Source organism: Terrapene carolina, unplaced genomic scaffold (genome assembly GCF_002925995.2).
Source record: "Terrapene carolina triunguis isolate 2854851 unplaced genomic scaffold, T_m_triunguis-2.0 Scaffold68, whole genome shotgun sequence".
Taxonomy (NCBI): Eukaryota; Metazoa; Chordata; order Testudines; family Emydidae; genus Terrapene; species Terrapene triunguis.
In genome coordinates, this window is record NW_020664419.1 from 78,607,150 (window position 1) to 78,614,750 (window position 7,601).

General features: G+C 50.0%; 3 non-coding genes across 3 annotated transcripts; 2 read left to right on the forward strand and 1 right to left on the reverse strand.

Annotated features, from left to right (window-relative positions):
• Nucleotides 1–1,482: 1,482 nt before the first annotated feature.
• On the forward strand, nucleotides 1,483–1,554 carry TRNAD-GUC. The gene has a single exon. It is a non-coding gene; the product is annotated as a tRNA-Asp (tRNA).
• A 176-nt stretch (nucleotides 1,555–1,730) lies between these two features.
• Nucleotides 1,731–1,802, reverse strand: TRNAD-GUC. The gene has a single exon. It is a non-coding gene; the product is annotated as a tRNA-Asp (tRNA).
• A 790-nt stretch (nucleotides 1,803–2,592) lies between these two features.
• TRNAW-CCA lies at nucleotides 2,593–2,664 on the forward strand. The gene has a single exon. It is a non-coding gene; the product is annotated as a tRNA-Trp (tRNA).
• Nucleotides 2,665–7,601: the final 4,937 nt, after the last annotated feature.

Genomic DNA, 7,601 nt, shown 5'->3' on the forward strand with positions numbered 1-7,601 from the left:
ATGACCTGCTACACCCCAGCCCCTGCTGAACCCCGTACCATCCTGCCCCTCTGTCTCTATTGCCCCATGCCCTGCTGCACCCCCATCCCATCCTGCCCCTGTCTCTATTGCCCCATGCCCTGCTGCCCCATGGCCTGCTACACCCCGTCCCCTGCTGCCCCCCATCCCATCCTGCCCCCTCCCTATTGCCCCACACCCTGCTGCACCCCCCTCCCGAGCGGCGCCCCTCTCCCCGCCCTGGCCCACAGGGGTTAACCCCCAGGCCCGCCCTGTGTCTGACGCCACTTCCGACGGGGCGGGGGACCCGGGGCTGGCACCGCGGCCCCTTTATCCGGAGCAGAGCCGCCCGGCCGCCTTCCTCGGCTGGCCCCACCATGGTGTGCTGACGGGCCAGGAGGCCAGAGGCGGGCAGGCCCCAGAGGAGCCCTACCTGTGAGTGGTGCAGGGATCCCTGTCTGCAGACAAACGCACTGACATCATCTTTTTCTGCACTCCTCAGCTTTGCGCGCCCAAGGCAAGTGCCTCACTCGCTTTGCCCTTGTTACGGCACTGATCTGCTGGTTCGAGTGCTCCTGGGTGCAGGACCAGCGTGGCCACAAAACCAAGCAGGCTGCAGGGGCTGGAGGCAACGCACAGGACAGTGTAGAGAGGGACAGATGCAATGCGCAGAAGCCCTTGGTATTGACACCTTCTCATCAGTTTTTGGGAGTGGACCACATCCACCCTGACTGAATTGGTCTTGTCAACACTGGTTCTCCACTTGTAAGGTAACTCCCTTCTCTTCATGTGCCAGTATATTTATGCCTGTATCTATAATTTTCACTCCATGCAGCTGAAGAAGTGGGGTTTTTTTACCCACGAAAGCTTATGCCCAATTAAATCTGTTAGTCTTTAAGGTGCCACCGGACTCCTCGTTGTTTTAGTGTTAGGTTGGGGCAAGACGAGATGCCCTAAAAATCCTTGTTGGATTTTACGTGGTTTGCCGGCCACACGCCTTGCCCTCTCTGAGATCAGGGCCGGCGCAACCCATTAGGCGACCTAGGCGGTCGACTAGGGCACTACAATTTGGGGGGCGGCGACCGCGGCGGTATTTCGGCAGCGGGACCTTCTGCCGCCTCTGTGGGGGGCGGCATTATGGGGCGGGACCTTCCGCCGCATAGGGCGTCTGAAAAGCTGGCGGCGCTCCTGTCTGCGATTAACCTCACTGTTCCCCCTGCGCGTGGAACAGCCATTTTTTCCTTGTGGTTTTCCTAGTTAGGCAGCTGGCTGGGAAGGGATAATAAAGTCTGATGGAGAAAAGGCTGCACCGTCTTCTGCAAATTCTTTCACTCAGAGGGATCAGAAAGGTCACTGTGTATTAAAGATCTGATCCAAATTCCAGCAAAGTCACTAGGAGTCTCACCATTGACTTTAACAGGCCTTACAACAATCTCACTAAGTAACTGTGAAATACCCTTCTTGCTAGATTCGCTACCAGCCAATTCCTCGTTAGTATAGTGGTTAGTATCCCCGCCTGTCACGCGGGAGACCGGGGTTCAATTCCCCGACGGGGAGGCAGATATCTTTTATTCCTATACTATTTTCTTTATTTAAGGTAACAAAAACCAAAATGTCGTTGCTAACTAGAAACGTTAATTTCTTTAACATTTTAAACATGCTTTAATTCTTTTATGTTTTGGTTTATTTAAAAAAAAAAATGCTAAACACAGAACGTTTGAAAAATTTAATGCCTCCCCGTCGGGGAATCGAACCCCGGTCTCCCGCGTGACAGGCGGGGATACTTACCACTATACTAACGAGGAGCTGCGTGACAACAACTCGAAGATCCCTTCACTTGTAGCTGAAAGAACAGAACCCGCCATCGTTTGTAAACCCGCGGGGGTTGGCAGGGCGGTGCTGAGCGCAAGAGCGGGAGCCTTCTGGGCGCCGCTACAGACGGATCGGGTGAGGGCGCTGGGCTTGGAGAGGCACGAGATTAACCCGGCGAGGTACTGGGGGCCTTCGTGGGAGTCCAGCGGGTGCGGGGAGCGAGCGGAAGTGGAGCCGTGGGGGGCACGGGGTGGTGAGTTGCGGTTGCTGCCAGGGATAGGTGGGGGGCTGGGAGTGGGGGGTGTTGTTCTCTGGGGGCGGGGGCTGCCGCGCAGTGGGGGCTGGGCGGGCTGCTCGGGGAGGCTGCTGGGCTCTTCCCGCTCGCTCTGAGGCCAGTGGGGGCTGCCCCGCCACGTGGGGGGGAGGGGGGTGTCTACTGGGGGGGGGCGGCCGAGATTCCTTGCGCGGGGGAGGTGCCTGTCCGGGCCAGGCTGGGGGTAAGGGGCCGTTAGGCGCCCTGGCCGCGAGGCTCCCGCGGGTCAGAGCCGGGAGCGGGACGCGCGAGCGCAGCCGGGCCAGCGTGAGGCAATTGGACCGTTCCCACGCCGGGGCGAGGGGTTCCCTGCCACGGTCAGGGCGCGCAGGACAGAGCCCGTCACTGTCGGGCCGTGTCACCAGCCCGCTTCGCCTCCGCCAGTTGGGACTCAGCGAAGTTGCAAGGGAGCAGCCGTTAGGTTGTGGCGGTTGGTGATTTCTAACGCTGGGCGCCGCACTGCCCAGCAGGACCTCGTGGCGCAACGGTAGCGCGTCTGACTCCAGATCAGAAGGCTGCGTGTTCGAATCACGTCGGGGTCAATTGAAGTTTTTTTTGGTTCTTTAACCACCTGCCCTGCATTACGCCCGCTGCCTCCCAGTCCTCCGCCCTGATCTGCTCACTGCCATTAGCGGTGCTATGGGCGGGGACACAGCTACAAAACGGGGAGCGTCCCAGAGCAGGAGACCCGGCTTTCAGCATTTCTGTGACAAGAAACTGGGGAGAAGGATTTTTTGTTTTTCAATAAAACGAAACCTCAAAACCCCCATTTCCTTTCCCCGTCTCACATCAATCACAGTTCGCAGCCTATCTCGCATTCACGCACCTCCTGCTGGGGGACCCAAGCGCGCGTTAGTGAGGAGTGAACAGTTCAAAGAAGATTTGAGTGTGAGAAAGAGGTTATTCACCTTGTGCAGTAGAAGTGTCTCCCTATGGGTGCTGGGTGCTCCACTCTAGGTGTCTGCGACTGCGTGCACCAATCTGAGGTGCATGGATACACCTACAGTGGAGCACCCATAGAGACACAACTCGAAGAAGAAGGGGGTTGGACTAAATGACCTCCTGAGGTCCCTTCCAACCCTGATATTCTGTATTCTATGAAAAGGTTACTCACCTGGCACAGTAACAATGGTTTTTTGAGGTGTGTCCCCCTATGAGTGCTCCACTGTAGGTGTAGCCACATCCTGGGCCCTCAGATTGGGGATGCAAAGACACCTAGGCCTGGTCTACACTACCCCCCCACTTCGGACTAAGGTACGCAAATTCAGCTACGTTAATAACGTAGCTGAATTCGAAGTACCTTAGTCCGAACTTACCGCGGGTCCAGACGCGGCAGGAAGGCTCCCCCGTCGATGCCGCGTACTCCGCTCGCCGAGATGGAGTGCCGGCGTCGACGGCGAGCACTTCTGGGATCGATCCCAGAACATCGATTGCCTGCCGCCGGACCCTACGGTAAGTGTAGACATACCCCTAGAGTGCAGCAGCCATAGGGACACTAGCTGAGGAAGAATCACTATTTCCTGGTAAAATTACATTTTCCGGAGAAGGGCTGTTTTGGCAGGCCACGTCTCAGCCACCACTTAAGCATGGTTTGGTTTGGTTTGGTTAGCTGGCTTTGTCCATTAAAATTATGAATGGTACCTGAATACTGTGAACTGCAAAAATAATAACTTTGAGGCACTGACCTTGTAAACGTATGGAGCAAAGAATACTCCTTGGGCGTCCAAGCCTGGAGATGTATCCAGCCTCTCCGGTATCTTAAAGGTTTTGCCTGACAATAAATAAAAATTGTTCTGACCAAATCGTGATGCCGTGCAGTTATTATACTGCAGAATATACTCATCCATGAGTAAGGCTATGATTTAGTCCTGGGTATTTTTAGTAAAAGTCATGGACAGGTCATGGGCAATAAACAAAAATTCACAGCCCGTGACCTGTCCATGGCTTGTACTATATCCCTGATTAAATCTTGGGGGAGGGGACCACTACTGGGAGGAGGTGGGGCAGGTCTGGGGAGGCTGCTGCTGCGGGGAGCTGCTGGGGACCTCTGAGCAGTGGCTGCTGCAGCCACCCTGGGACCAATGCTGGGGGCCACCAACAGTGGCTGCTGCCGAGTGTCGTCAACAGCGGCTTCTCCAGCCACCCTGGGACTGCTGCTGGGGACCACTGACAGCGGCTGCTGACCCCCCCCCAGGACCGCTTCTCAGGTAGTCCCTGGGGCCACCCGAGCAGTGGCTGGTGTGTCTGGCCCTGGGGCCACTCCACAGCGGCTGGTGCGGCTGGCTTCAGGGATGCCCGAGTGGCTGGCTGTGGAGCTGCTTCAGCAGCGGCCGGTGTGGCTGACCCCAGGGCAACCTGAACAGCTGGCCCTGTAGCCAGTTGCTTGGGCAGCCCTGGGGTCAGCCACACTGGCCGTCACAGAGGTTGCAGAAAGTCACGGAATCCGTGACCTCCGTGACAAACACGGAGCCCTATCCTTGAGCCCCAAAATAAATTGTCTTCGGTCTATGAGTCAACATTCTGATTTTACATTATTTCTACAGTTTTTACTTTTTATCCAGAAGGAAGAAAACTTTCCTGGGACTGATTATTATGTGAAAAGAAAACGAAATGTACATACATGATTGAGTCATTTAAATTCCTGGATTTAAAAGTGTCTCTTTATATGTTTAGTATGAAAATAGAATCCTACAGCGAAACACTGCAAGTTGACTGACCACTTTTCACTTATCAATACTTTAAAACATATCTAACAGCTGACAGTCTGATACTAGTTAATTGTATACTCTTTCAGGTTTTATGCATCAGATTGGCCAAATCATAGAGTTAATTTGTTTTCTAAATCAATTAGAATGGAAGAGCATAGTTATTTAAGTGGCACTTCAGTGCATAGTTATTTAAGTGGCAATTCTTCAACAAAAAAAACTTCAAAAACAGACTCCAACGTGAAGCTGCAGAACTGGAATTAATTTGCAAACTGGATACCATCAGATTAGGTCTGAATAAAGACTGGGAGTGGTTGGGTCATTACAAAACCTAAACTTAATTTCCCCAATACTCATTTCTCCTTACTGTTACTCACACCTTCTTGTCAACTGTCTGTAATGGGCCACTCTCTTACCACTTCTAAAGTTATTTTTCCTCCCTTGGTATCCTGCTGTTAATTGATTTATCTTGTTAGACTGACCTCACACTTGGTAAAGCGACCCCCATCCTTTCATGTATTTATACCTGCTCCTGTGTTTTTCACTTCATGCATCCGATGAAGTGGGTTCTAGCCCACGAAAGCTTATTTCCAAATAAATTTGTTAGTCTCTAAGGTGTCACAAGGACTCCTCGTTGTTTATGCTTAACCAAACACATGAGTTCATCACTATTTAGCTTCAATGGAACTACTTGTGCTTAAGAAAAAGTGCTTAGCTGACTCAGGGCCATAGTGAATGATTATTGCTGCACTAACATAATAGTAAAGATCCCATCAGATAAAATTGTTATTATTTCTTTATTTATAGAGTGTATGAGAGTGGTTTTTTACTTACTCCTTGTGCCAAAGATTTTACCATTTAAATTAGATAAATATTATATAAAGACACCAGTATGCACAAATGAAAGTGAGGAGATATTCTCAAGAAAGAGCTAGCAGGGTAGGTAAAAAGAGTGATTTTTGTTTTCAATTTGTAAAGGGATTTGTTTGTAAGAAGAGAGGAAGGGAGCTTCGCACACAGGAAGCAGGAGGTTGTTTCAACTTCAGAAAGTGGCATAAAAGAAGAAGGGAAGCAAAGACAAAGGGAGTTTTAAGGGCTGGGCGTGGGGGGGAGGCGTAAATGAGAGCAAATATGTAGGAAGGGAACTGTGTTGTAAAGAGTCTTGAAGATGAACAAAAGAAGATTGAATTTGGAGTGAAAGGAGAAAGTCAACAAAGGCATTTCAGGCATTGATAACATTAGAGGGGTGTGACAGGCAGATGATTTCAAAGCAGCCTTTGGACAGATTGGAGTGGGAGATGCCAAAGGCAAGAAGTCCATGGAGGAGAAAGTTACAGTAGCCAAGACATGAGATGATCAAGACAAGAACTAAGATTTTAGCAACTGGGATAGAAAGGATAGCATTTAATGAAGTTATAAAGGAGGAAATTACAAGATTTGGTGACAGCCTGGATGTTGAGGAAGGAGAAAGAGGTGTCAAAAATAAGAATAAGGTTTCAGGCTTAGGGCATGGCTACACTGGAAACTTCAAAGCGCTGTCGCGGGAGTGCGAATGTGGTCGGAGAGAGCTCTCCCAGTGCTCCTGGTAATCCACCTCCACAAGCCTCCCAGTGCTCAGAGCCTGTCTACACTAGCGCTTTAAAGCGCTCAGACTTGCTGTGCTCAGGGGGGGTGATTTTTCACCCCCCTGAACCAGCAAGTTAGAGCGCTATAAAATGTAAGTGTAGACAAGCCCTTAGGTACAGAGAAAATTGTTTGGTACCATTTAAACAATGACAGAAAAGAATGAGAAAGAGGTTTGGGTGAGTTTTAGATCTACATCAGTCAGGTGGTATCATAGAAATTAAGTTACTGAAATTAGCAATGTTCTATGTGTCTTGCTTTGAAAATAATTCTCTTTTCTTCTCCTAAACATTAAAGACCTGGGAATCTACTCCAGAACATAAAGAGGAAAATCAAATTAGGTGCATATTCTGCTAGAAGCTTCCCATCAACATCAGTCCTGAGAAAGTCCTTCTGTTTCATCTTCCAAGCATGTTGTCTCTGTCAGTGAAAAGGAGATGGATATAGGGAACAGCCAAATCGGCATGTATCCCTCTAACACCCTCCTGATAGCTTAGGGCTTGTGTACACTGGCAATTAACAGCGCTGCAACTTTCTCACTCAGGGGTGTGAAAAAAGACCCTCCTGAGCGCAGCAAGTTGCAGTGCTGTAAAGCGCCAGTATAAACAGTGCCCCTCATTGAGGTGGTTTTTTTAGAGCGCTAGGAGGGCTCTCTCTCAGCACTGCACCGCGATCACACAAGGCACATTAAAGTGCTGCTGCTGCAAGCATTATTATCTTCTGCTAGGTGCCCTCCATTACATGTACTGGAGAGTCATTCACTGGCTATTACAGGGGTTACATTTTCAGGGGGTTGCAAGTTTTTCAAAGAGATTGACGTTTTAACAACACAGCATTATATTATGTCATTGGCTTGGGTTGTTCCATATGAGTTTATACGTCTCATTGTGGTACAAGAAAATTTGGGGAGCGGCCTTTTTATAGTTGATTGTTGGCAAAGGCAGTATAATTTTAAAAATGTGATTGTAAGTGCATCTGCCCGGAGGCAGAGACAACTGGCATGCTTCTTAAATCTAAAAAAAAAATAGATTAAATCTATCTAAATCTGTCAACCAAATTGTCTGCCTTCTTCATGCCAGTGAGACCCTTCTTTACAAATTCAGACTTTTGACTTTCCCTAGGCTTCTAAGCTTTTATCTGGATTAGACTAA